This window comes from Prionailurus bengalensis, chromosome A3 (assembly GCF_016509475.1).
Source record: "Prionailurus bengalensis isolate Pbe53 chromosome A3, Fcat_Pben_1.1_paternal_pri, whole genome shotgun sequence".
Lineage (NCBI taxonomy): Eukaryota > Metazoa > Chordata > Mammalia > Carnivora > Felidae > Prionailurus > Prionailurus bengalensis.
In genome coordinates, this window is record NC_057354.1 from 103,905,637 (window position 1) to 103,933,085 (window position 27,449).

At 49.0% G+C, this 27,449-nt stretch overlaps 2 long non-coding RNA genes across 7 annotated transcripts in view; one reads left to right on the forward strand and one right to left on the reverse strand.

Moving 5' to 3' along the window:
- Nucleotides 1-27,449, forward strand: part of LOC122497189 — a 157,834-nt gene that overhangs the window by 80,547 nt on the left and 49,838 nt on the right. The window lies entirely within an intron of this gene.
- On the reverse strand, nucleotides 14,344-27,309 carry LOC122497190. Of its 3 annotated transcripts, none has more exons than XR_006301051.1 (4): nucleotides 26,947-27,307; nucleotides 26,420-26,541; nucleotides 25,221-25,435; nucleotides 14,344-15,717 (listed from the first exon to the last, which is right to left on the reverse strand). It is a non-coding gene; the product is annotated as an uncharacterized LOC122497190 (long non-coding RNA). The 3 variants fall into 3 exon arrangements; XR_006301050.1 differs by lacking the exon at nucleotides 14,344-15,717 and having other exon boundaries at nucleotides 25,022-25,435; nucleotides 26,947-27,049; nucleotides 27,201-27,309; XR_006301049.1 differs by lacking the exon at nucleotides 14,344-15,717 and having other exon boundaries at nucleotides 25,022-25,435; nucleotides 26,947-27,303.

The window sequence follows — 27,449 nt, forward strand, 5'->3', positions numbered from 1 at the left end:
GAAGTGCTTCGCAAGAGCAAACTGGGCTCCAGCCGCCCCCTCGTCCCCCTGCCCCTCTGCACGGCACTCATGGTGCCATGACGCTGTTCCCAGCAGCCTTCCCGTCTGAAGTCAGCTGGTGCTCAGGGGCAGTGTGGAGAGCAAGACCCAGGCGTGTGCGCTGAAGGCTGACGGGTGTGGGGGGCCGTGCGTTCATGGACAGACTGTCCAGCCGCCCGGGTTCTAATTCTGCTCCATCCGTCAGGTCAGGTGCTCAGCTCTCCTCTCTTCTTTATCTGCACCTGGCACTCGCCTGTATCAGGCCCGCACTGAGCCCTTGACGGGCCCTGTATCACTTAATCCTCATAAACAGGTTCACAGGGAAAAGCTCTAAACTTCTCACCACTTAAGGATGGGGAAAGTGAGGCACCCAGAGTTTATGAAACGCTGAAGCACCCGAAGGGTGAGTCCCGGAGCCGGGATGTGAACCCGGGGAGTTGTCCTCCAGAGCCTGTCTCCTAACGGCTCGCATCTAGAACCTGTCCTACAGTAGGTCTCTGTGCGGCGTCCGTTGGCCGCACGCAGGATATTGTGAGCCTGGAGGGGAAGGTGAGGTGTGGGGCAGCTCCACTCGGGCTGCTGCTTCGCTGGCAGGCAAGGGAGTGGCTCCTGAGTTCCTGCCAGGGTTCCTCTGGCTCCCCACGCCTCCCGTGCCCGCCACCCCGGGAGTGCGCCGGGCCACTGTTCCCACGTCCAAGCCTCCTGTACCGGCCGCCCCGGGAGTACTCCTGACCACGTCCACTGCTCCCTCTTGGGACCCTCCAGCCCCCCAGAGCCTCTGACTTGAATGTTCTGAGGCCAGGGCAGCAGAACCCCATGTGCGCGGGGTACGGAAGAGAAGTGGGGGGTGGCTTGGGATGAGGCCGGTGCTGAATGGGGCAGGGGAGGCCCGGGAGGAGGAGGCCCATAGTAGCAGGAGGCGGCTAATAGTAGCCCCATCCCCACTCCCTGTGCCTATCTCCACATCCCAGGCCAGGCCGGGAGGTGGGGAAGGGGTGCGTCCCAGGGAGAGGGACGTAGGGCGGGGAGTGAAGTGACCGGAAAGTGCCGTGCCACAGTGGCACAGAATTGCTGAGCTGGCTCACAGGCCCTGAGACCTGCCTCACAGGCCTCGCGGGAGAGAAAACTCTGCTGGCTGAGCCATCGACTGCCGGGAAATCAGGGCTCATCCTCGTTCCTCATTCAAGGCACACACCCTAACTCCCAAGGCCGTTCGAAGCTTGGGGTTGCCCAACTCAGGCAGGGGACGCTGGGCGTGCCCGGGTCCTCCTGCACACCCTCAGATCTCGAGCCCTGGCCACCAGTGTCCGGACTGTCTGGCCTCCAAGGCCAGACGGTGACCCCGTCCCTGGGTCCCGGAGCCCACGTGTCGAGGAGGAAGCTGTCATTCTGATGGCCCAGAAACATCTGTTCCCCATTCGTCATTGTCAAGCTCTGATGTCCTTTGGGACTCTGTTTGAAGGACAGTTTTTACTGTTGTAACCAAAAAAGCAAAAGGAAGCAAACAATCACGGGCCCCTTTATTTCGGGACTTTTTTTTTTTTTTTTCTGTGTCAGAAGAAAGCTATTTCAGTAAATAGGGCTTTGCACCAATTACCTGCCCCCACAGTGAGCGACTGGAGCATCCCCCCTCCCCCTCTCCACACCCCACTGTGCTGAGAAATTGAGGTAAATGCATTTGGGCCGAGGCTGGAACAAAATGAGCCAGCAGGAAACATTTGGTTTCCACCTGGGTTTGTGCATCTTTTGAAAGATACCTGTGACCCAGCCCAGTGTCCCTGATGCTCTGTGATCAAATGCCTGGAGCACAGGGCCAGTGTGTGTGTGTTCAGACAGTGGATAAGTGAGTTTGGAACTCATGGGCACCGTGGAGGTTCACCAGTGCACGCTTCAGCCATCCGGGCTCGCTGCCGTCCTCGGAGGCAATTAAGCCAGCTCGGGGTTCTGGAAGGCCATAAAATGCCCTACCTGCTGGAGGCCGAAGGTGGCTGAGTGGCCCTCTTGGAGCTAATGAAGGATCACAGGCTTGTCCCGGGGCTCTGCGGAACCCTGGAGGACCCGGTGTTTTCTTCCTATGGATTTTAGGGAGGTGCTCGCGTTGGGAGGCCAGGAGGGTGTTTCCCAGCAGGATGCAGAGGTCTGGGTTCCTGGGATGTGATGAGTCAGCCCCTTGGTCCCTCTCTCCCTTCCTGCTTTTTTCCCCATGCAAAGTGTTCTAGTTTCTTACGGCTGCGGAAACATCCTTGGTAGCTAGAAACAACACAAATGTATCCCCTGACAGCTGTGGAGGCCAGAAGCCTGAAATCGGTGTCACTGGGCTAATGTCAAACGGGGGGCTCCTCCTGGAGGCTCTGGGGGATTCAGCTGCCTGCACTGTTCCAGCTTCCAGAGGTCGCCGGGATTTCTTGGCTTGTGGCCCCCTTTCTCCGTCTTAAAGTGAATCACTCTGACATCCGACTCCATTGCCCCTGGCCTTCTCTCCTTTGGCCTTCTTGCCTCACTCTTACAAGGACCCTAATGATTACACTTGGGGCGCACCCAGATGATCCAGGGCGAGCTCTCCATCTCAAGATCTTTAATTTAATCACGTCTGCAAAGTGCCCTTTTGCCATATAGGGTAACATTCAGAGTTCCCAGGGATCGGCCCGTGGGATTTGAGGGTGTGCAGGAGGACCCGGCGTGCCCCGCGTCCCCTGCCTGAGTTGGGCAACCCCAAGCTTCGAACGGCCTTGGGAGTTAGGGTGTGTGCCTTGAATGAGGAACGAGGATGAGCCCTGATTTCCCGGCAGGCGATGGCTCAGCCAGCGGAGTTTTCTCTCCCGGACTGCCATCCTCTGGGCCCTTTGTGACAGAGTTCACTGGAGCTTTGGACTCAGACCTGTGACTCTGGGATTGTCTGCTATGTGGGACGAAGGGAGGACCTGAGGATTCGTTTCGGTGCCATCCTACAGATGGACGAGTGCGTTGGTAACCCAGGCCTGGCATAAAGGACCCCGCTTCTGTCACCAAGCGGTATGCCTGGGGCGCACTGGAGCAAGAGAATGATGTTGGCTTCACCAGTTTCTGCCCCTGGCTATCTATTGTACAACAGGCTCTTCTATTGGCCTTGTTATTGCCAGAGCCCTGATGGAGTTCACGACCCACTACCTTGAAATATGGCACCTTGTTGGACATACGGGGTAGCTTAAGATGAAGGGGTCTGAGAAAATGGCAGCTGGACGGTCACTTGGACCTCCTCCTCGCCTTGCCCTTCTTCCCTGAAACTGGTCATGAAACACTGATGGGAGAGGTGCACCCCGCCCCGTACCCAGAGGAGAGGGGCATCCTGATGTCTAAAAACAAATAGATAGCAAGGAGATTCCTACAAACAGGCCTTACGGCGTGTCCCCCAGTCTACAGCACTTACCTCCCACTCCTTAATCGATCACACTCCTCAACTCTTTACCAAACTTTGCGTAGAACACTCGGGTCTGACTGTTTCCCTGGTTTCTTATTTCCTTACGAAGGCTCCTGTGGCAGGTGAAACTCCCATTACGTCAATCGGCATGCTTCTTTTCCTATTCGTCTGTCTCTGTCAGTTTAATTTTCAGGCCCAGCCGAGCATCCCCAAGACGGTTGAGGAAAAAATAGGTTTCCTCCCCTACAGCCAGTCTCTCACTGGCTGAGTGTTGCCAGGGGAGGAAGAAAATCTTCCTCCTTCTGGGATAGTAAAGTAGTAGCTAAAGCAGTATCACCTTGGGGCGCCTGGGTGGCTCAGTCGGTTAAGCGTCTGACTTCAGCTCAGGTCATGATCTCACGGTTCGCGGGTTCGAGCCCCGCGTCGGGCTCTGTGCTGACAGCTCAGAGCCTGGAGCCTCCTTCAGATTCTGTGTCTTCTTCGCTATGTGCCCCTCCCCCGTTTGCAATCTGTCTCTCTCTGGTCTCTCAAAAACAAATAAATGTTAAAAAAAAATTAAAAATAATAACAAATAGAGGACAAAAGACTTTTCTTTAATTATCAGAATTGATAGCTATGTAAATTTACAGATAACTCACAGGTGTTAAAAAAAAAAAAAAGTCCTAAACTCTGAGTCCTCTTGGGAACAAGAAGGGTGTCGTTGGACAAGAGGTGAGACAGGTCACAGCCAAGATCAGAGGAGGCATGAGGTGGCGTGGGGTTGATCACAAAGCGAGCACAGAGCCAGAACAGGCTGAGGCAGGTAGGGCACAGATGAAGACATCAGCCTCAGGAAGACTTTCAAAGAAAAGGCTCCGGGACAGGAGGGGGCTGCTCTGCAGAGAGGGGGCGCCTCGAACCTACAACTCTTGACCAAAGCATAATTTGCACAGGACTGGGAAAGATCCTGAGATGCGGGACTTTAGGTGTTAAAGCTGGGGACAGTCCCAAGCAAACTAGGATGGTTGGTCACTCAAGTTCCAACCTGTCTCCAGAATGTTCTTGCTTTTCTTTTTTTTTTAAGAGAGAGAGTATGAGCTGGGGAGAGGGGCAGGAGGAGAGGGAGAGAATCTTAAACAGGCTTCACGCTCAGCGAGGATGGAGAGGCTCGACCCCACAACCCCTGGATCACGACCTGACCCGAAATCAAGAGTCAGGTGCTTAACCGGCCAAGCCACCCAGGCACCGCTAGAATTTTCTAGTGATGAAAGAATCTCAGTCCCCCGAAGCCACGGAGGTGCCCCTCTCATCCACCGCTCATGCTTGGGGATGGTGGGTGTGGAAGATGCAGGGTAAGGTCACCCCACCGTTCCCTCCTAGAGAAGACGCAGAGCTTGTCTAGGATTTGGGACCCAGAAGTGGAAGGGACCCGTAAGATTTCATGAGAACGACAAGATTTTAACAATCAACTTTAATAGGTGACTTGGTTTCTCAGACTTGGTACTGAGTCAGTGTGGAAAAGATTCTTTCTCTAGAGGAGAAACCGCACCGGAGTTCATTTGAATTTCAAAGAGCAGTTTATCTTAAGCTAACACAGCTCAGTGAAGCCTACTGCAGTGGGTTTTATGACCAGGGGTACACCTGAGTGCAAAGGAACCCCGAAAATCTAGATTTGGGATCCTGGAGGCCTCAGCCACAGTTTTCAGATCCTCTAGAAATACACAGACAGCTCAGCTATGTGCCAGAAGTGCAAAAAATTATAACTTTCATCCTTTTTTTTTTTTTAATAGCTAAGCTCATCTTAACAGGCCCCTTTCCTGTTGGTAGCAACAGAATATTTCATTCTGCTCACCACAGATGTCTCGCTTTCTACTGTTTTAAGACTTACACTCATCGAGCTCTAAGTTTTCCGATGCTGCCCTAGGTTTCTTTTCCCCCCTCTTCTTTTTCCAAGATGCAGCCCCAGTGCCAGAAGTGGATCAGTGTGCCCTGTGGCATGGAGGAGGATCTAACCTCACGGGGAAACAGAGGTCCTCCGTCCTGGTCTCCAGGTGTCGGTCTCCGACCTCACCGTGTTCCCGAACCGCGGTGTCTCCGTCTGGGTTTACTCTCAGCCTGTCTTTACCGGGGGCCCCGCGCTAAGGTCTGCTGTAACTGGTGTCTGTCCCCAGATTGGCTGACAAGTAACCCATTGCGCCATTGTAAGACACTCTGTTTATCCATTCACCTATGGATGGCCGTTGGGGCCATTTCCAATTTTGGAGTATTATGAATAAACAAACACACATCGTTTTGTGGACGGATGTTTTTTGCTCTTGGAAAACCACATAGGAGAAATATGGCCAGGTCGCACTGTAAGTGGATATTTAATTTATCATAGCTGTCAAATAGTTTTTCGAAGCGATGGTATGCTCCCACCAGCAAAGTATGAGGGTTCCAATGGCTTTGTGTCTTTGCCAACATTTGGTGTGGTCAGTCCTGATAAGAATTCTAAGCATTCTAGTGCATGAGAAATGGCATCTCACTGTGGTCTTTTAAAAAATTTTTTTGGGTTTTTTTTTTCAATGTTTATTTTTGAGAGAGAGACAGAGCTCAAGCAGGGAAGGGGCAGAGAGAGAGACACACACACAGAATCCAAAGCAAGCTCCAGGCTCTGAGCTGTCAGCACAGAGCCCGACACGAGGCTCAAACCCACGAACTGTGAGATCATGACCTGAGCTGAAGTCAGACGCTTAACTGACTGAGCCACTCGGGCGCCCCAGTCACTGTGGTTTTAATTTGAATTTCCCTAATTAGTAATTATGCTGAGCAGCTTTGCCTGTGTTATTGGCCATTTGTGAAGTGTCCATTCTTGTCCTTTGCCTATTTTAAATATTGGATTGTGTATCTTTTATTATGGCTATATAGGGATCCTTTATACATTCTGGATGCAAGTCCTGTGCCAGCTAAAGAGGTTGTGAATGTTCTCTCCCAGTCTTTGGCTTGTCTCTGTGCCATTTTTTTCCTTGAAAGAGAAGAATTTTATGAACACCACTGTATCATTTCAAAGAGGTTATGAGTAGAGCTTTACGCATCCTACGAGATCTTTGCCTGCCCCCAAGATTGCAAGAACCTTCTAGGTTTTCTTCCACAGGGTGTATAATTACAGGGTTTTACTTTTAAGCTTACAGTCGATAAGCCTCCGTATGTGTGGCTAAATTTGTATATGAAGATTTTCTAGGGATTTTGTTGTCGATTTCTACTATCCACGGGGTCAGAGATAAACTCCGTATGGTATCATAGAAACCACAGGCAACAACAATGGGCAATTACCTTTCAAAGAAATTACATACGAACGTACAAAGTAGTCTTTATTTTACCCTCATCTTTGCCACGTTGGGTAGCCCTTTTCCGTGTCAAGGGCACAAGTGTCCATGTGATGTCATTTCTCTTCACCCTGAATAACTTCCTTTCACATTTCCTGAGGAAGCGTTCTCTCACCCTGACAACGTCTACGTCACCTTCCCTTTTCAAAAGATGTATTTGCCTGGATGTCAATTCCAGCATTTATCATTTCGTTATCTTCTCTCGTAATTTCTCGTTGCTTCGGAAAAAAGTCAGCCGTGCTTCCTATCGTTGGTCTCTTATATCCGTGATATTTTCCTTTCTGGCTTCTCCAGGTTTTTCTCTTTATTTTTCAGTAGTTTAACTATGATGTGCTTTTCCATGGCGTGTGTGTGTACATGGTGATCTTCCCTGTGCATATTTTTTGTGATTCTTGGGTTTATACATTAATATTCTTTGAGGAAATTCAGGACATTTTCAGCCATATTCTCTCAAGTATTTTTTTCTGCCCACTCTCTCTCTCTTTTCCTCTTCCGAAATTCCAATTACACATATATTAGAATCTTTGATACGATGCTAAATGTCACAGAAGCTCTTTCATTTTTAAAAAATCTCTCTCACGCTGTGTTCTTAAGATTGGATACTTTACATTGTCCTGTCTTCTGGTTCACTGACACATTTCTTCTGTTGCCCCCAACTTGATATTAAGCCTAGCCACTAAATTTTTCATTGCTGATTCTTGGCAGTTCTAGAACTCCCACTGGATTCTTGTTTGTTTGTTTCTGTTACTCTGCTGGACTTCCCACCTGGTCAGTCATGTTGGCAATCTTTTCCTTTACATCCTCAAACATATTTATAATAGCTACTGTAAAGTTTTTCTCTGCTAACTCCAAAATCTGAGTTATCTGGGAGTCTGTTTCTATTGAATGATTTTTTTTTCCCTGAGTATGGGTCAGTCACCTTTTTCTGTTTCTTTGCATGTCTAGGAATTCTTTTATTGTATACTGGTCTTTGTGGGCAATAGGTTTAGAGATTCTATATTCTGTTGACTTACAGCAGGCAGTTAATTATGGCATATCATCTTGAAGTTTTAGAAGCTTGGGTTTACACTCTTTAAGATGGATCTCTTTTGATTTTTCTTTAATCCGAGGGACAATCTTTAATCCCAAGACATAGTCACTGCTCCTAGATATGATTCCCTCCCATCGCGCCCCACCCCAGGATTTCAATGGAATGTCCAAGGTGTTTATGAAATCTCTCTTGGAAAAAGTGGCATGATTCAAACTCCAAACTCTGTCTCTCATTAAATGGGCACCAGTTGAAATCTCTGCTCAGCTTTTTAAACTTTTAGCTCCTTTCAGGATTTACCCCCTCCATTTCCAGCCCCTCTGGTAGCCTTGAACTCTGTCCTCTGACACCTCGAGCAATAAACTTTCTGCCTGGCTGACTGAGGAAAGCCCTCAGCAAAAAACCATCTAAAGATTTCACCCAGTGTGGTTCCTTCTTTCGAAGGTCAAAGTCTCTCCAATTTTTGCCTGTTTCTGGTTGTTCTGCGGTATTTTAAAATAGTTATTTTAAAAATATTTTATTCAGAGTTTGTTATTGTTATCTGCTGGAAGGTTGACCCAGTAAGAGCTACTCCATCATCCTCACAACTAGAATTTCTTCCGCACCCATTTTAAGGTTTTTTTAATGTATTGCAAAACTGACCTCCACAAAGGTTATACCAGATTATGTTCTCACCCGTAGTAGATGAGAGTCCTTGATATTCTTTCCACTTGGCAGCTAGGATTTTTAAGCTAAATATCACGAATGCTGGAAACTTAGAGATCACCAGAGACAGTGATTCTCATTTAGGGCCCCTGAATCCCAAAACGATTCATGAAAGTCATACTGGGTTGAAGGACAATTTCTACAAGTTATAAACACGATTTCCAAATATAAACTATACAAGTATCCCTAACTAAAACCTTAAATGCAGTTACTTTTGGTTAGAATGACATCCTATTTTTCATGGAGACACTGGTTTCCCTGGCTGGCCAGGACTTCTGCTTGACAGTTAGCATGATTTTGGCCAACCCAAACTGACAAACTACATTATTATTGATAAGGGAAGTGTGGCTTTTAGGACATAACAACCTTGGGGAGCAATTCAATCCGAGGAATTATTGGTGGCCCTGGGCCCTAGGAACAGAGATGGGAGTTTCTTGAAGATGAATTTAGCCTTCATCATTGGATCTATCTTTGTTCGTACAGCTTTGTTGGTGATAGCACTCCCCCCTTTATTTGCTGAAGCCCAAAGACATAAAAGAACTTGCCTGGAGTTACACAGACTTACTCCCACTGTGGGTACAGAGATCAAAACCCAAGATCAGTCTTTGTTCCGAACACAGCGGCACATTTTAACTGCGAAGGAGTAATTCTGATATCTACCATGGGTTCAGAGAGAAAAATATAAAAGAGTAAACTCAGAGAAGACTATTTTAGAGAGCTATCCTGGGAGCACGGTAACGATCGGGTGGACAGTCGTGTTCTTTGAAGTGCCTGTGATTTCCAAGTCATTAACTTTCAGGGGCAACGAAGAACCAACCACAGTCCAGGTGAATGGATTTTAGCCGAATGCAGACCCATTGTCCCCTGCCAGGTTTTCCTTTATTTGTCTATGATGTCTGTTTCTTATGTTTTGATGCTGGATTCAGATTCACATGTGCAGATTCATTTCTCCTCAATTTCCAAAAGCAAATGCTTCCCACCTTTTGTGATCACGTAGAAATGACTGGAATAAGGTAGACACACAGAATGCTTTCCTTTTAGAACTTCTCCATCACCCAGCCCACTGTTCCATGTTCCTTAGTATATATTTTCTGTAGCAAGACTTAGATGTGTCTCACGTATTTATTTTATTTTTTTTTCCAGAAAAGTCAGGGTCCTCCTTTGAGGCACTGATCACGACACCATGGAGACTTTAGCAAAGACTTGATGTTTCAAAGGGACTTAGGTCAACGTTCAATTACCTCCCCCTGGAGACACTTGGTGCCTTTTGCTGTGTGTGCATATGAGGTTGGGTGCGTGAGTGTGCAAGGTCCCGTGTGTGTGTGTTTGTGAGGTTAGCTACGTAAGAGCAAATGTGAGCGTCCTCTGCCGCCTCTCAGCCATTTCAATGCTAACCGTGCTCTGGAAGGCTGACGGGCCGAGCCGGGCACTCCCCGCCCGGTGTCTGCGTGGAGCTTGTCCCAGGAACGCGGAGTGCAGTTCAGACTGGCTCAGACCCATCTCAGAGGGCTGGGATTGTGATGACCAGATCCTTCAGGAAGCAGCTGCCACTGAGGAAGGAGAAGCCAATCTAACCCCCTAGGTGGCTATAGGCTTTTACCTGTTCTCAGGAGCACACCCTTTCCCACCTGTTTTTCCAGCCAGCCAGGCCAGCACCGTAACAAAGGGGGAAGCCCCCAAGGGCCCCACATCCTGGGGGTGTCGCCGGGACTCCTGTGCAAAAAGACACGGGAACGGAGCAGTGATGGGATACCGCGAGGGGATAACAGCTCCGCAGAGACTGGCTGCAGGAGGGGGGGCAGGAAAGGCCATCCAGAGGAGAGGCGAGAGCTCAGTACACACAGCAGGGAGCCGACTCAGCCAGGGTCCCCTCCGGTTGTGCAAGGCTAATCCTGAGGGCGGGCCCGGCTGAGATAAACACAGAACCCTGCTTTTTTACAGATAAGATTGCAAAAGGGGTCTGGTCCTCCTCCAGGCGCTGCAGCACTCTTAGCAAAGCTGGATGCTTCCGGCTGGGGGCCTTAGGTCCCATGCCTCCATCCGATGGTCCCTCATGCCCCTTCACCATTTTTCTAAGCTTGACCTGACGGAATCTCGCTTTTTGCCTCTGCTTTGTCCTTGTCACCACTTGTGACAATTGAAGGCATTCTGTGTGGAGAGAATATGACCGCAGGACCCCTCCGACTTCAAGCCTGTCCACTTGGATCTATGTTTTCTCTACTCTCATATGAGCTTTTCAAATAAAAGGATTGAGAAGCTGAGTGCTTTGGACGTATATTGTAGAGATATAGAAATGGGTGTGGACTCTGAAGCCAGACCACCTCGTTTAACTGTAGCTCCAACGGGTACTAGCTGTGTGACCTTGGGTAAGTAAGTTGCTTAACCTCTCTGGGCCTCGATTTCTTTTATTTGTAGAATAAAGACAATGATAGTACCTACCTCATAGGGTTGTTAGGCAAATTGTATTAACTATTATGTATGAAATTTATGAACAATTCCTGGCATATAGGAAGTACTATGTGAGTGTGAGCCATCATACGTGTTTTTATAAGTATTATTTTGCTTTTTATAAGTATTGTTTTTATAAGTATTATTTTGCTGCATTTCCTTGTGTTCATTGCACATGCCTAATTTCTACAAGAGGTCCAAATATCTTTATTATTAAGGTGAGGGGAAAGCCTAGCTCCCTCCCACCTCCCCAGTCCTGGCCTGTCCACAACCCCATACCCTTGCTTTTCTGGCTGGGGCCAAAGACACAATTCTTGTCCCTGTGCCTGGGTAGGGGTGTTGAAACAGAGTAGATGCATTTACTAGACTGCGGTTTGGGCTCCGGCTGTCTTTCAACTTCTAAAGTGTCTGCGTGATTTTTTTTTTCCGTCATCATTAACAATGGAATTCTTTTGTCATAATTTTTTTTACAATTCATATGTGCACATTGTTGGAAAATAACATATATTGTAAGAAACTTCAAGTACAAAAAGCCCCCCAGCTCTTGCCGAAGGCTGATTTCCTTCCCTGGAGGCAATCACTGCGATCGGTTTCCTGACATCCTTCCAGGCTGCTTCCAGAACAACACTTATTTTTTAATGCCTTCTCTGATTTTCCACTAGGCACCATTGGTGCAGCTGCGTAAATGAGCCTGGGTGCACAGGCCTGGGTGAGAATGACCTCTGGGCTAAAGCCATCTGCACAAACCTACAGGTCACCAAGTCTACAGATTCCGGGGCTGGGCCTTTCTCGGCCCAAAGGAACTCAAAAGCCCACTTAAGTGGTTTGAATGGCTTGACACCAAGGTCATTTTCCCACAGGGCCCAGGCTGATCTCGTAACGTGGTTCTAGAAACCACCCTCAGCCTTTGGTCTGCTACCCCAGGCCTGGTGTCTGAACCCCTCCCGGCCTCTTCCTTTGAGCCTGGCTCTTTGACCTGAGACTTTTTGCAGGCGTTCGCCCTTTCCTCTCCAGCCCTGCCAAGAATGGGACTCCCTAGAAACCCACATAAGACACCAGAACTGACCCAATGCAGCCCCAGCCCACCCATTGTGTCTGGTCTCCCTCATCCCTCCGGGTCACTGGACTCCTCCACCAAGACCCTTGCTGGAGCCACCCATCTTGCCCCCCTGTCCTGCACCACCTCAGATTCCGTGGGCTTCATGCTCTCCCTGGCTACAGCCTGTGAGGCAGCATGACCCCGCTATCTGTGGCCTCTGCGGGTGATTGCCAGGTGACTTTGGGCCTCCCTACCTACCCTGGCCTTGGTTTCCTCACTTGAAAAGTGGGGAAGGAGAGGGTTCCCCTGGGTGCATTTATATCCCCTGGATACATTTATATCCCCTGGATATAAATGGTGAGCTCATGGCCATAGTCGAAGCAGGGGTGTGGGTCAATGAGAGCCAGTCCAGTCCCATAGAAGAGGAACACGCGGCAGCTTTGGGAAAGGCACTCAGACCTGTCCCTGGCCTGCTTCACACCTGGCAGAGTGGCCCTTGTCGCCAGCGGCAGGTGCCCCGTGAGCCCTGTGAGTGGCCCATGCCATGGCATAGCCTGAGCTAATTGCAAGGGAGGCCAGTGGCTGCCCGGGGTTGCTGCTCAGCCTCCAGCCAACCGCCACGTTTGAAAAGCTGTGCCAGGTCCCCATAGACGATTCTCTGTCCGAAAACCGGGAACAAGGACTAATATAGCCATTTTCATTTTGATAGGGGGAAAAAAAAAAGTTGCTCCAAAGCACTTTATTGGTTTCTAAACAGTCTCAGGCAGAAAGACGTGACCCAGCCCTGTCTTAAGGCAAGGCTTCCTTCTTCGTGGCCTTCAGCATCACGTTGATGACAGCCATGGGGATGTAACAAAAAAAAGTGACAGTAACAAGTGCTACCACCTTGCAAATTTCAAATGATGTGGGCAGATACCTGAGGCTCATTGCTGTCAGAAGAGTGGCCCCTGGGGGCCTCCCCACTGCTAGAAGCAGCTCAATGACAAGGACTTTGGCTTTTAGTGTCTGCATCTCCAGAAATGCAGGCCGGGCTGCCGAAGTCATGCACTGGAGCAAGGGTAGAGAGTATCAGCGTCAGAACCAGACATTACCACAAACTTCGTGTAATTGGCAAATGGGCGTGGAAAGGCTTGCACATTCATGATCTCTGCAGAGGAACCATCCATACGGGGACAGGCCATCAAATCTTACAGGGTCAAACCCTGAGGGTTCCCCCATCTCTTTCCTCCTCCAACCCCCATTGGACAGACCTCTGGTTTCTCTGCTGAGCTATCCAGGATTCTGATGGGCAGGATCGCTCTCTGCCAGCTCAGCTCTGGCCCCAAGGAACTCGGTCATTGTGCGCACGCGGGCTGTTTTGGATGGTGGATCTCCCCTCTCCGCCCCACTTTCGATACCCAAGCTGTCTCTCGTATTTTCTTCTTTACAAACTGCGTTTTTCCAAAGAATGGGAAATAGCCACATGAGGATGAGAGATGCGTGGAGGTAGGTGAAAGAATGGTGGTCGCTTTTCATCTTCTTTTGGTTTTCTGTATTTCCAAACTTTCCACGCTGAACATCTATCGTGTGTGTGTAATCAGGAAAACAGTCTGATGCAAGGGAATGGGGACCTTGAGGCTGAATATTCTGTGGATCAGAAGGGTCTTAGAAGGCTGCCTGTTAAGACAGTACTGGAGACCGGGCAAGAAGATGGGAGACTTCCTGAAATTTTGCTAAAAAGCCCTTTCTCCCTCCCTATGATTGCTGGGGTCACCGGTCATGGAACTGCTGAGGATCATCTTGTCCTGAGCTCCAGACCTCTGTGGCTCCTACATGGGCAAAGTTCTCCTGCTTCAGAGACTTGGTGCTGCCTTCCTTGGGGGGCCCACGCCCCTATCCAGCCAGCACCCATGCACACAGCCTCATACTGAGCAGGACGGCCACTAGGCCACCCAGGCGCCCCGGGTGCCAGCCCCAGACTGGATGGTTTGCCTCACGTAAGGCAGCCAGGACGGTTTCCACTGGGCGCTTTTTCTGTGTGGTGTGTTTTTCTTTCTTTGGTAGCTCGTAAAATCCCCCCGCCTGAACCGGGCCCCTTCGTCTTTCATCTCCAACCTCTCCTGGAGCTGTCCCTATTTCTTTTTAATTGTGCCTCCTTTTTTTTTTTTTTTAAATGGAAGTTTCCTATTGAATTTTTATGACAATATAGAGACGTGGATAGACTCCAACAAAAATGAAATCTTTATGGAATAGTCATTTCTCTCCTGGAGCCTTCTGACCAATGTTCCTCTGCGGATATATATACATATCTATACATTGGTGGGGAGCGGGGTGGGGGGGCAGGCCCCCCCCAGTCCCCCGCTGGGGGAGCGGGCGACGCAGCCCAGCCGGGGGAGTGGGGGTAACATGAGGGAGGGAAGGAAGACGAGATGTAAATCTTTCTCAGGTACCATCCCTTTGCCTCGGTGTCAGCTGAATTAGCACACTCCCTAATCCCAAGCAACCCGCCTACGTGACTGCACTTGCGCGGGGGTGACCCACTCGCTTAACCCCTATCCAGCACCTCCTGTCCTGGCTCCCAGCCTGGCCCGAGAAGCCTCTGTTCTCAGGCCTAATGCCGTGTGTGACCGTCTGAGGTCGCTGGCATGTTTCTCTTGGGTGAGCTTCACCAAGTGTGATCTGGGGATGGCTTGGGATCCGCAAATGGCTCTCCCGGGATCGGGGGCCTGGGTTGCCTTCGCAGGGTGTGAGTACTTGTGCCAGGATGGGAAGGAACAGTTACTCATTTATAAATAGGTATTGGGAACCACCTACACCGTATGCCTGGCCCAGATCTGGGCACCAGGGATTTCAAAGTCACGGTCCCTTGTCCCGTAGAGCTTAGGTTCTTGAAAGAGGCAACAGGCAAAAATCAAGTACACATGTGAATGAATGCGATGATTTTGGATTGTGGCACCTGCTGTGGGACAAAGTGGGAGCAAAGAGGGGCTGCTGAAGGAGAGGAAGCCCCTCCAGTTTAGACTATGGTCAGGGAAGCCTGCCGGCTAAGAGAGTGCTGGAGACCGGGCAAGAAGATGGGAGGCTAGCATGCTCAGATCAGGGAAGAGCATTCCGGCCAGAGAAACCAGCAAGTGCAAAGGCCCTGGGGCCAAATGCACTCAACATGTTGAGAAACAGAGAGACGGTGAGTGTGGCTGAGTGGTGTGAGCCACCAAGGGAGCAGGAAGGGCTGGAGCAGGTCAGGGGTGCTTTGTGAGCCGCCCTAATTAACAGCTCTTAGTTCAAGTGCAACGTGAGCCACTGAGTGCATTTAGGGAGTAGAGACCTGACAGGAACTGGTTTTCATTTTGAAGACATCATTTTGACTTCTGCGTAGAGAAATAATGATAGAATTGTATTAAAACCAAGGTGCCAAGTGTTTGGAGCCTCAGAAAGGCAACACGATGCTCCAACTCTCAGGGGAATTTGGGAGGAGGGACAGAGTGGGATGGTTGTTTCTTCGGGTTGTTTGGATCCAGAGCTCTTTCCTCGAGCTGCGAGGCCTCCCACATAACTTGTCCCCGGCCTAAGTTTTGAGGAGAACTGAGCAGTGGTAGTTACGCTTGCCTCCCGGCAGAGAATAAACTTTCGAGCAAGAACAAAGCACCATAGATCTTACATGTGAATTTCGTCAAGGAGTGGAGTCTTCTGCGTGAGCGTGCCAACTGTCTGCTCGGAGAGAGGGACAGTCATAAACATCCTAATAAGGAAGAAATGAACATATTTTAGCATAGGTCATGCGGCAGGCTCTGTCCCACGTGCTAGGTCCCATCCCTGCCCCAGTGCCCTGAAAAGTACATTAAACATAGAAACTGGAACCAGAGAGGTTAAGTAACTTGTTCAAGGTCACACAGCTAAGGGGCAGAACTGGGGTCTGAACTCAGATTTGCGGGATTCCAGCGTCCTTGTTTCTGTCACTCACCCTGATGGCTTTGGACAGTATCCACGCACTGAAGGGTCAGCGGTCCCCTTTGATAAAAGCGGTCACGGTTTCTTAGAGACAATGGGGACCATGGCAGGGTGAGGCTGGGGCACCCTCAGGAGAACCTGGTGCCTTCAGGGTTCCTTCCAGACCCTTCCAGCCATTGGCCCATGAGTGCAGAGCCTGCCTGAGGCCTGAAACTTAAAAAAAAAAAAAAAATGCTTGACACTTGAATGAAAAATTAACTCCAAAATATAAGAAGAAAACTATAAAACCACAGCTGGTAATTTAAATCAATTAAGGCCAAGAAAAACGAAAAAAAAATTTTTTTTTTCCTTCATGTCTTCCTTCTCCGACACTCACCCCTGCCTTATGCAGACCCAAGTTTCTTCCTGAAAAACTTCTCGTCACATTTCCTGCAACGTGGATCTCCGGGCAGTGAATGCCTTCTGATCTTGTTTGTCTGAGAAAAGCTTTACTTCTCCTTCACTTTTTTCAATTAAACTTGTTATTTTGCGATCTTTGTAAATTCATGGGTGAGGTAAGAAATAAATCAAAGAAATCTTGGGGGCCCTTTACTCTGTTTCCTTTTGAAAGTGACATCTGGCAGAACTATAGTGAAATATCATAGCCAGAATGTGGACACTGATAACTTTCACGGATATTCACCAGTGTGTGTGTGTGTGTGTGTGTGTGTGCATATGCATTCTGCCCTGTGTACTTTTATCTCACGTGTGGATTTGGGTATCCATCCCCACAGTCAAGATACGCTCTCCTTCTGTCACTGAAGGATCTCTCAGGTTGCCATTTTATTTATTTTTTAAAATCTTTATTTGTTTATTTATTTTGAGAGAGAGAGGGGGAGAGAGAGATGGAAAGAGAGAGAGAGAGAGAGAGAGAGAGAGAGAGAATCCCAAGCAGGCTCTGCACTGTCAGCACAGAGCCCAACTCCGGGCTCGATCTCACGAACCCTGAGAGCATGAGCTGAGCCTCAACCAAGAGTCAGATGCTCAATGGACTGAGCCACCCAGGCCCCCCTCATGTTGCCATTTTATAGCTATACCTCCGTCTCTCCCATTCTCTCCCCTTCCATAACTCCCGCCAACCAAGAGTCTGTTCTCTGCTTTCATAATTTTGTCATTTCAAGAATATTGTATAAGTGGAATTGGGGGGTACCTATGCCGTTTTTGCTCAGCAAAACTCTTGGGAGATTCATCCATTCATTCCTCCAGCGGGAGGAGACCCAGCATCCTCTTGATCCCTGAATAGCACCCCAAGGCACGGATGTGCTGCGGTTTGTCTGCTTAACCCATCATCACTGAAGGACATCTGGGCTGTTTCTAGTTTGGGGTGGGGAGATCAGGAAGAAAGTGGTCCAGCAGGGGATGGAGAAGGAGGCTGAGAGAGAGCACAAGCCTGTGCAGAGAGTGAGGGTGCACAGAAGGACAGGGCACAGGAGACAGGTGCAGGTGGCTGCCTCCAACAGAAGACGCTGCGGGTCAGAAGATTCTACGGTATATAATCCCGCCCCACAGATTGCTTACTTGCCGTGAAATCTATATTCTCGGATAAACGAACGTTTCTTAGTGGACTCTTCTTCTTTTGGGAAGAGGCAGAGCAACTTGCAGGAGAACACCAGCACACATGCATGTGCGCACGGACCTGCTCCCTCGGTTGCTACTGCAGAGACGTTTGTGCGCACGCACGTGCACAGACGTGCGCGTGCAAAGGCCAGTCTTTGGGTCTATGGGAAGAAGGCACCTTGAGTTCTGTCTTGCAAATGAATTTTTTATGGGTTTGGGTTTTATGTGAACTCTTCATGGCTCTCTAAAGATACATGTTTATTGTTTAAAATTTAGAGGACGGGGGTGGCTGGTTGGCTGCTCAGTTAAGCGTCTGACTCTTGGTTTCGGCTCAGGTCATGATCTCACAATACGTGAGTTCGAGCCCCACATCAGGCTCCATGCTGAGGGTGTAGGGCCTGCTTCGGGGTCTCTCTCTCTCTCTCTCTCTCTGCCCCTCCCCTGCTCACTCTCACTGTCTCTCAAAATAAATAATAAATAAACTTTAAGAAAAAAAAATTCTACTTTAGAGGACAAAGAAGAAAGCAAACATTACCCGCAATTTTTTATTTTTTCTTGTAAAAACATTGTCGTATTGCACATATTACTTTGTGTCACTCCTGATTTCATTTGCTAATTGCTTAGGGCAGAATTCTAAGTATGTCCCTCAAGATTCTGTGCCTAATCCCCAGGACCTATGACTCTGATAAGCTATCATGCCCGTGAAAGGCAAAAAGAACTTTGTAGACTTAATTAAAGTTATTAATTCGTTGACCCTCATCTAGAGAGATTATATTGGATTATCTGGGTTGGCCCAAGGGAATCCCATGAGCCCTTAAAGAGAGCTGAGAAGCATAAAAGGGATTTGAGGTACCCTAACTGTCTTTGAAGATGGGTCCACAAGCTAAGGAAATGCAGGAGACCTCCAGACGCTGAGAATGATCCCCAGCTGACAGCTAGCAAGGAGACGGGGCTTTCAGCCCTGCAATCAGGGAACTGAATTGTGCCAACACATTCAATGAACCTGTAAGGGGATCCTCCCCCAGAGCCTCTGGATAAGAGCATATGCTGGCTGGCACCTTGATTTCAGCCCGCGAGACCCCGAACAGACATGTAGCTGAGCCATTGTGCCCTGACAGTGGTTCTATCCATACCTTCACTCACCCTAGTAGGTACACTTTTTAAAAGCAAATCCTTCAGGCTTCCAATACAGTCAATGGGAGTAGCTTTATTGAAATTTATTCTCTCACATGAAACAAACAAACAAACAAAAAGGTAAAGAAATATATGAATCTACAAAAAGCCACTGAAAGGAACCAGCGCGTCTGGAAGGGGTGCAAGATACAAGATCAACACAAGAAAATCAGTTGCATGCCTATGTACAAGCAGTGGGCAATCCGAAATTGAAGTAAAAAATACCATTTCTAGAAACATAAAGATCAGAACGACTTGGGGATAAATCTGACAAAGGATAAGAAAGGCCTATATACTGAAAATGATCCAGTATTGCTGAGAGAGATTGAGTACAATGTAAATAAACGGACATAGATTCAACACGATCCCAGTCAAAAATCCCTAATTCCTTTGGTTTTTGTCCAAATCAACAAATTGGTCCTAAGATTCAAAAGAAAACACAGTAGCTCTGCGAAAACCAAGAGCATTCTGAAAAAGAGAACCCCTTTTTAAGACGAGCACTACCAGATTTCAGGTCTTGTTATAAAGTCCCTGGAAAGAAGCAGTATACAGTGGCAGACAGACAGACAGACGGATCAAGAGAACAAAGTATATGTTTCGGAAATAGACCTGCAGATATGTGCACAACTGATCTTCAGCAAAGATACCAAGACAGCTCCATAGAAAAAAAATACTCTTTCGGTAAATGCTGGGGAACAACTGAATAATTACCTGCATGAAAAATTGGACTTTGACAAACACCTCACACCGTATCTAAAAATTAACTCAAAATGGATCACAGGCCCATTTTAAAAACGCACAACTGTATAAAGTGCAACATGAAAATATAGAAGAAAAATTCTAGGCAGACAGGCAGGTCCAGGAGACTTTGAAACTGAATCTGCAACTCTGAGTTAGGCAGAGACTTTTAATTAATTAATTAATTAATTAATTATTTATTTTATTTATTTTTTGAGAGAGAGCAGGCCAGCAGGGGAGGGGCAGAGAGGGGGCGGAGACAGAGGATCCGAAGTGGGCTCTGTGCCGATGGGCTGACAGCAGCCAGCCCAGTGTCTCACAAACGTGAGATCATGACCCGAGCTGAAGTCAGACGCTCAGCTGACTGAGCCACCCAGGGGCCCCTATTTACCTTTTTAAAGTAGAGAGAAGGTGTGCGCACATGCGTGTGCAAGCAGGGGAGGAGCAGAGAGAGAGGGAGAGAGAGAACCCCAAGCAGGCTCTGTGCTGTCAGCGCAGAACCTGATGTGGGGCTCAATCTCAGGAGCTGTGAGATCATGATCTGAGCGGAGATCAAGAGTCCGTGGCTTAACCGACGGAGCCACCCAGGCGCCCCTAGGCAAAGACTTTCTAGATAAGACAGCAAAAGCATGACACAAAAAAAGTTTGATAGATTGGACTTCATAGAGTTTTAAAACTTCTGCTCTATGAGGGACCCTGTAAAGAAGGGAATAGATAAGCCATGGACTAGGAGCTATCTGCAGATCACGTGTCTGATAATAAACTTTGAATCCAGAATATTAAAAAAAAAAAAAACAACCACCTCCAAATCAATAAGAAAAATGCAAGCAACCCAGTTTTATAAGTGGGAGAAGGAACTGAGCGTGTACTTCACCGAAGAAGAAATATGAATGGTACAGAAGCGCAATCTCGTTAGTAACCAGGGAAATGCAAACAGAAACAACGATGAGATAACCCCACACACCTTCTGGAATGTCTGAAATTAACTCTCGGCGCTGAGTACTCTCCGTGCTGAGGTGGGCGAGAACCGGAACCTTACACACGGTGGTGGGAATGGAACGTGGTCCACCCACTTTGGAGAACGAATGGGCAGCGTCTTCAAAGTTAAGCATACTCTTACCATATGACCCAGCCGTTCCACTCCTAAGCGTTTAGCCAAGAGAAATGAAAGCGCACGTCCACACAAAGACTCCCACACGAATGCTAGCAGCAGCTTTATTTTTAATGGCTCAAAACTGGAAAGAATCCAGAGGTACAGCTATAGGTAAATAGGTAAACACACGGTGGCACATCCACATGATGGAATATGACTGAGCAGTAAGAAGAGACAACCTATCGACACAGGCAAGAACACGAATGAATCCGAAATAATTACGCCGAGTGAAAGCAGCCGGAGGGGTGGGGCACACGCTGCACAAATCTGTTCACGTAAAATTTTTATTTTTTTAATTTTTTTTCAACGTTTATTTATTTTTGGGACAGAGAGAGACAGAGCATGAACGGGGGAGGGGCAGAGAGAAAAGGAGACACAGATTCGGAAACAGGCTCCAGGCTCCGAGCCATCAGCCCAGAGCCTGACGCGGGGCTCGAACTCCCGGACCGCGAGATCGTGACCTGGTTGAAGTCGGACGCTTAACCGACTGCGCCACCCAGGCGCCCCAACGTAAAATTTTTAAAAACAGAAACTAACCCATAGTGACAGAATGCAGGACAGTGGAAATGTATAGTGTGAAATGCATGTGTTAGAAAAAAAATAAAGAGCCAAAATCAGTCGTCCGGGTTTTCGTCTCAGGAAATTTTCAAATGTATGCACATTTTTAAAAATTATTCAAGAGGCTGGGGGATTCTGGGATGGACTGCTGAGTCTGACCAAAAATAAATAAACAAATAAACAAATATAACGGTGATACAAATACAGGAAATCCCTCCCCTGAATGGGTGGGTATAAAAGGTGCTGACCCAAGTACTACTGGAAATGAGTGGAAATTGTAAAACCAAAAGCAAAAGGAATTATACGTAACACTGTATTCTGACTGATAAAGTTGTTTCCCATGGGACACGCGTTAATGATTCTGAAGCCACCCATTGTGAATTTTGGAACTGACAACTGAAGTAGATGGATGGCCGATGGCGGGAGCCAAGGTCCTCACTGCTGGAGTGACAGGACACAGGCAAACAAAGTGGAGAGGCTGGAATGATTCACGTGGCCAGGGATTAGCATTGGAGACATCAGTAAGAACTCACGTCTAGCCTAATACAGACACAGAGGGATGCGTACAAAATATCTGTAGATACAGGTTGGTGTGAACACATATTTACATGTTTACATGCGCAAACACATCTGTTAGCTAACAGAGCATACAAGAAATGACACCCTTGTCGCAATGAGAGCATCTGGTGCCCAGATTTCAGATGTTAGGATCACTCTCCGATAAAAGGAATTAGGACATCTTGAAGAAATGGCCGACTTTAGGATGGGCAGGGAATATACAAGATGATCCTGGAGCATCTCGTAATGTCAGAAAGTGAGAAAGTGCTCAGAAAAACAAACGAACGACAACGCACGATGGTGGGGGTGTGTCGAAGGAACCCAGCGGCCATTTGAAAGAGCTCTCAGTGACCCAAACTGGTATAATCTGAGCAATAAAGTAGTACTGGATTATAAATAACACAAGTATAAAACAAATATGCATGATTCATACTGATACATATGAATATGAAATATTCTGTACTGATCACATGAATACACGAGTGGGGGAGAATAGACAACTCTCCCACGGGGTACAATTTCAAATAATCGAGGTAACTACTCCTCCCCCAAGAAGGTGGAGCAGAGCTCCCCATTCCTTGAGCATGGAGTGCGCAGTGGTTTCCTTTCAAGGTCTACACTATGGGCAGCGTGGGTGGCTCAGTCCGTTAAGCATCCAACTCTTGACTTCCGTTCAGGTCACGATCTTGTGGATCGTGAGTTTGAGCCCTATGTGGGGCTCTGCACTGACAGCTGTCTCAAAATAAATAAATAAACTTAAAAAAAAAAGAATAAAGTATGAGAAGAGAGAAAAAGAAACTCAACACATATACACACTACCTCAGCCAGACGTCAGGGTCAACATCAAGAGTGATAAGTCATGTAGATGTCTGTACTCTTGATATGATGTGATGAGAATGGCACTTTACCTCTGTGTCTTCTTCCCAGAAATCCACAATCCTACCCTAATCATGAGGAAACACCAGACAAACCCCAGTGTAGGGACATTCTACAAAACGCCTGACCAGTACTCCTGAAAACCATCAGGGTCATCAAAAACCAAGAAAATCAGAGAAACTGCCCCAGCCAACTGGAGCCTAAAGGGGACCTGACAACGAAATGTAACGTGGGATCCTGGATGGAACGCTAGAGTGGAAGGACATTTGGTCAAAACAAACGAAATATGAAGAAAGCATAGACTTTAGTTAACGATAGTGTTATCAATATTGGTTATGAAACAGGACAGATGTTCCATCCTAATATGGGAGCTGGGCCGTAGGAGAAACTGGATGTGCCGTATGTGGGAACTCTTCAGACCCTTTTTTCAACTCTTCTGGAAACTTAAAACTATTTTAAAATTAAAAAAAAAAAAATTTAAATAGAGGCTAATCCCTTCCCCCGCACTTCTCATGCTCTCCCTCCTTTCTCCCTTCCTTTAAGAACAACAACACCATCACACATGTTTCAGCACCTTGTCATTTCCAGCTGTCTTCCCGGATCATTCTGCAGGAGCCTTGGCACAACCCTATGCTGTGTTCAGTCTGCTCCAATTTATAGACGGGCCAATTTATAGACGGCCAAGGAGGCAAAGAACCCGTCCAAAGTAGCAAGAGTGCGAGCAGTGACCCCAGGACTCGTGCTGGGCTCTCCTGGCCCCACCCCATCACCCTGCCACTCTCTTTCCCACGGGGCCCTCTGACGACAAACCGCTTGGGGCCCAGTGTAAGTGGTACTCTTACACTCCAACTTGACTTGCCTGGACGTGACCTGCAGGTTGGAGGCATCATCTTGCTCCTCCTTCCCCTTAGAAACAGTCATCTCAGAAAGAAGACAGCCAGGAGCTGGCGTGGGTGCCGGAATTCCTTCCTGTCGAGGGCACTGCCCCTCATCTCTCTGTGCCAAGCACTTTCACAGGTAATGATCGCATTTGGTGAACCCCAAAAATATCATGGAAGGAAGTTATTATTATCTCCAACTTGGGGTTGGAGAACCCTGAGGCTAGAAAGTGATGACAACTGAATGCAAACCCTTCCCTTTTCTCTTGATCAACCTGTTGTCCCTGACACTGGTTCTGGCCAGCACCCACCTGCCCGGTGTCCTAGATAGAATGTGCTTATTCCCCTCCAGGGTGAGCTCGTGGTACCCATGACCGCCATGGCTTGATGCGGCCTCTCTAGCAGCCAGATATCACCTGCTCTCTGCACGTGAATGTGCCTTAGGGAGCTCATCAAATCCCAACGGAGAAATGACATCCTCTGGGGAAAATCTCTGCAGTGAGGTGACCATCCTGTTACCTTTCTCCATCCTTCTGGAGCACACTCGAGTCCCCACGCATGCACCTGAGAGTGTGGGCAGGGAAGCGTCTCTGCTGAGTGGGATGAAACGTCGTAAGAGCTCTGAGGGTTGAAACTTTGAAGAGGTTGAGATCTTTGAGTGCTGAAGAACCTTTGAATCTCCCTTCAGCTCCCCCTACCCCGACCACAAGCCCTTCTCTTGATGTAAAACATGTGTTCAGATTGAAAACAATGAGGCATATGTCTATGCCGACAAGACTGTTTTGCTTTATGCTTCCTCAGTGGTTGGAAACAGACCTACCTCTGAGATCTGCATGACTCTAAGTGGAAAACACTCCCTGTCAGTCATATCTGTGGATTTGCGAGATGGAACAGGAGACCGTTCCATCTCTGCTGCTAGGAACACCGTCTGTGTGACCTGATTGTGTTGGGAGTGGGTCCGTCTTCCAGCTGCCCCCACGCAACCCCTGTGGAGCAGACATGATCGAGGTGTCTAAACTCACTTGGAAGCTGTTAAAGTTAAGCTGAAATGCCCAGGAGCCACTGGAGGAAACTTCCAGAACAGATACGATGTGACGCCCCCACTCACCCTACACCAGCCATACAGATGATGTCTTCATCCACACGACCAATGGCCTCACATCAAACCAGGACATTTGGCTTCTCTCTTCTGTCGCGTACGTAACCAGTTGACCCCGGACGAGTTACCTGGCCTCTTATTAAGAAATGGACTAAATACTTTCTGGAGAATCTTTCAGCCCTAAAAATGTATGAGTTCTTTTCCTCCGAGTTGATGGGAAATCAGCTACAGTGAACACTCCTGTCTAAATTAGGAGATACCAGCATCCCTAGAGGAGACCAAACCCTGAAGCAGGAGGAACTCCGGAACCACACGGGGAAAGGATTTGGGACCAAAACAGATAACAAGAGTAAATGAACAGAAGACATCCAGGTTGAATCCACCTTCAACAAATCTGGACTGAGTAACTTCTACATGCAAATCACTAAAGTGCAGGAGTGGGGGGAAGCATGACAGCACGAATCTCTCAAAATCCTACGTTCTAACTGATGTACTAAGAAATTCTTGGCGGAGGAGAAATAACTTGTATAAACAATGGGACGCCGCGGGGTAACAGCGAGGCTAAAAGAGGCATTTGGCGGGCAGATGTAGAGCAGGAGGCCAAATTCAGGTGTAAAGCAAGGGAGAAAGGAGGGCACTCGAAGACCAAGTCTCATAAGCCTTACTTCCTGGTCCACGTTAGCACTCCGGAATTCAGCCCTGAGAGCCACCACGTCCAATGCTCCATCACTGGGGGAGCAGCCGGGATTCCGGGGCTGGTGGCAAGTTCTGGAAGGGCTTCCTTAGTCCGAGAGGATGTTGGCGTCTCTGGGCTCCACGCCACCAGGGGAGGGAGGCCAAAGGCACAGGGGTACTGGTGCTGCCACGCCAGGAGGAGTTCCTGCCAAGGGGGTGGGGGGATGTTTCACAGTCAGGACTACATATCTGGTCAGGGCAGAAGGCAGAGTGTTGGCCGATGCTCCGTGTGACCTAATTCCCTACCCGAGCGAGCTAACCCTTCAAGCTCCTGACTGGCTGGCATTCATCATCATAGTCATGCGACTGAGTTTTCAGTGAGTTTTCTCCTGAAAACTAGTTGGGATGGCCAGGAAGTTAGCAAGAGGGTCGGCCCTGCACTTGGTTGGAAAAGAGAGGTTCTCTTGCCTTGGGGTCATTTGGGGAGAATTACGCAGTGTATGATTCCTGTTGAGAACAAAGGAGGGTTAGGATTTTGAGAAGAGAAAGGGGACTTCCCTTCTTTTTGCCGGTGGGATTTTTCTGGAACGGAGCACCCATGGAGCATTCTTGCAATTGCACTGTTTCGCTCTTTGTTCGGACAACGACGCATAGAATAAACGTCTGTAAGGCCGGAAGGGGCTTCGAAGCCCGTTTTCAAGGTAAACTAACCAGAGATACCTTGGCCTTTTCGTCATCTGTGTCTGCTAGGGCCGCCATAGCAAAGTATCGACCACGGTACCGTCTCACAGTTCTGGAGGCCGGAAATCCGAGATCAAGGGCTCAGCGGGGTTGGTCCCTTCTGAGGACCGTGAGGGAGAATCTGGTCCAGACCTCTCTCCCCCTGCTTCTGGGGCTGGGTGGCAATCTGTGGCATTCTGTGGCTCATTGACGCGACAACTTGATCTCTGCCGTCGTGTCCACGTGGTGTTCTCCCTGTGTGTGTGTGTGTGTTTCTATCCAAATTTCCCCTTTAAATTTTATAAAGACACCAGTCATGCTGGACTAGGGGCCTCCCCTAATGCGGTATGACCTCATCTTACTGACTACATCTACAGCGGCCCCAGTTCCAAACGAGGTCACGTTCTGAGGTACCGGGGGTTAGGACTCCAACACGTGACATTCAGGAAGACACAATTCAACCTCTTACCGTATCTTTTCTGCCCAGGGAGCCAAGAGCGTGGGCCCATCAAGCCACAGGCAGGGAGAGAGATGCCGTGCTGGGTCCTTCACTCTCTGGAGCAGCTCTGGACGGGCTTGGCGCCACTGTCCCTGTGTTGCAGGTGGAGACTGGGGTCAGGTCCGTGGCAGGGCCCGGCGTGAACCGAGATCACTGGACACCCACCCCCTTCTGGGGCTGGGACTGGGACAGGACCCCCAAGCCCACCTTGAGGAGAGTGGGCTACACCAGGTAGAGGATGACCCCGAGATTCTGGCACATGAAGTGAGAACCACCGTCCTGTGCCGACCACCCCTCACGTACGCCTACAGGAGGGCCCGGGGAAGGGGCTGTTCTTTGTGCCCACCCAGGCGAGATGCGGCCTCCTCACGGTGCCTCAGTTCCTTCCCCTGCAAAATGGCGGCGATGCTCTGCCCTGCCCGGCTCTGCCCACCTAAGGTCAGGTGAAGCCCCAACAGGGTGACCCCCACGGCACGGCTTTGGAAAGACCCACAGACCTGGGGACGCGAGGAGCGTCGTCATGACCGCTGATGTTCGGTGCAGCCCGAGCCGACAAGTGCCAGCCGGTGGCTGTGTCATCTCCTCCGGGAGTCCCAGCGCCTGCTGACAGGGACAATGTCTGATGACTAAAGCCTAGCTGACCCTCCCCGAGCCCGTTTCGCATACAGCAGAGACTCAGCCAGTCTTTGCTGGCAGTCTGCCTGCCGCCGGCCTGCCCGTCCAGCTGCTCAACACGGAGATTGAAACCCACCCGGGTTGCATTTCAGAGGTCCCGGCCTGCTCTCTCCCCGCTCAGTGAGCTCTGAGGGGAGCGGACTTGCGGGCTGGGTTCTGGCCAGGTGAACCTGCCCGGAGGGGGAGGAAAAGGAGGAGGAGGAGAAGGAGGAAAGGAGGGGGAGGGGGAGGGGGAGGGGGAGGAGGGGGAGGAGGAGGAGGGGGAGGAGATCCCAGCATGCACCTGTGGCTTAGCTTTCTCCCCGGCGGGAGGGCCTCCCTCTCT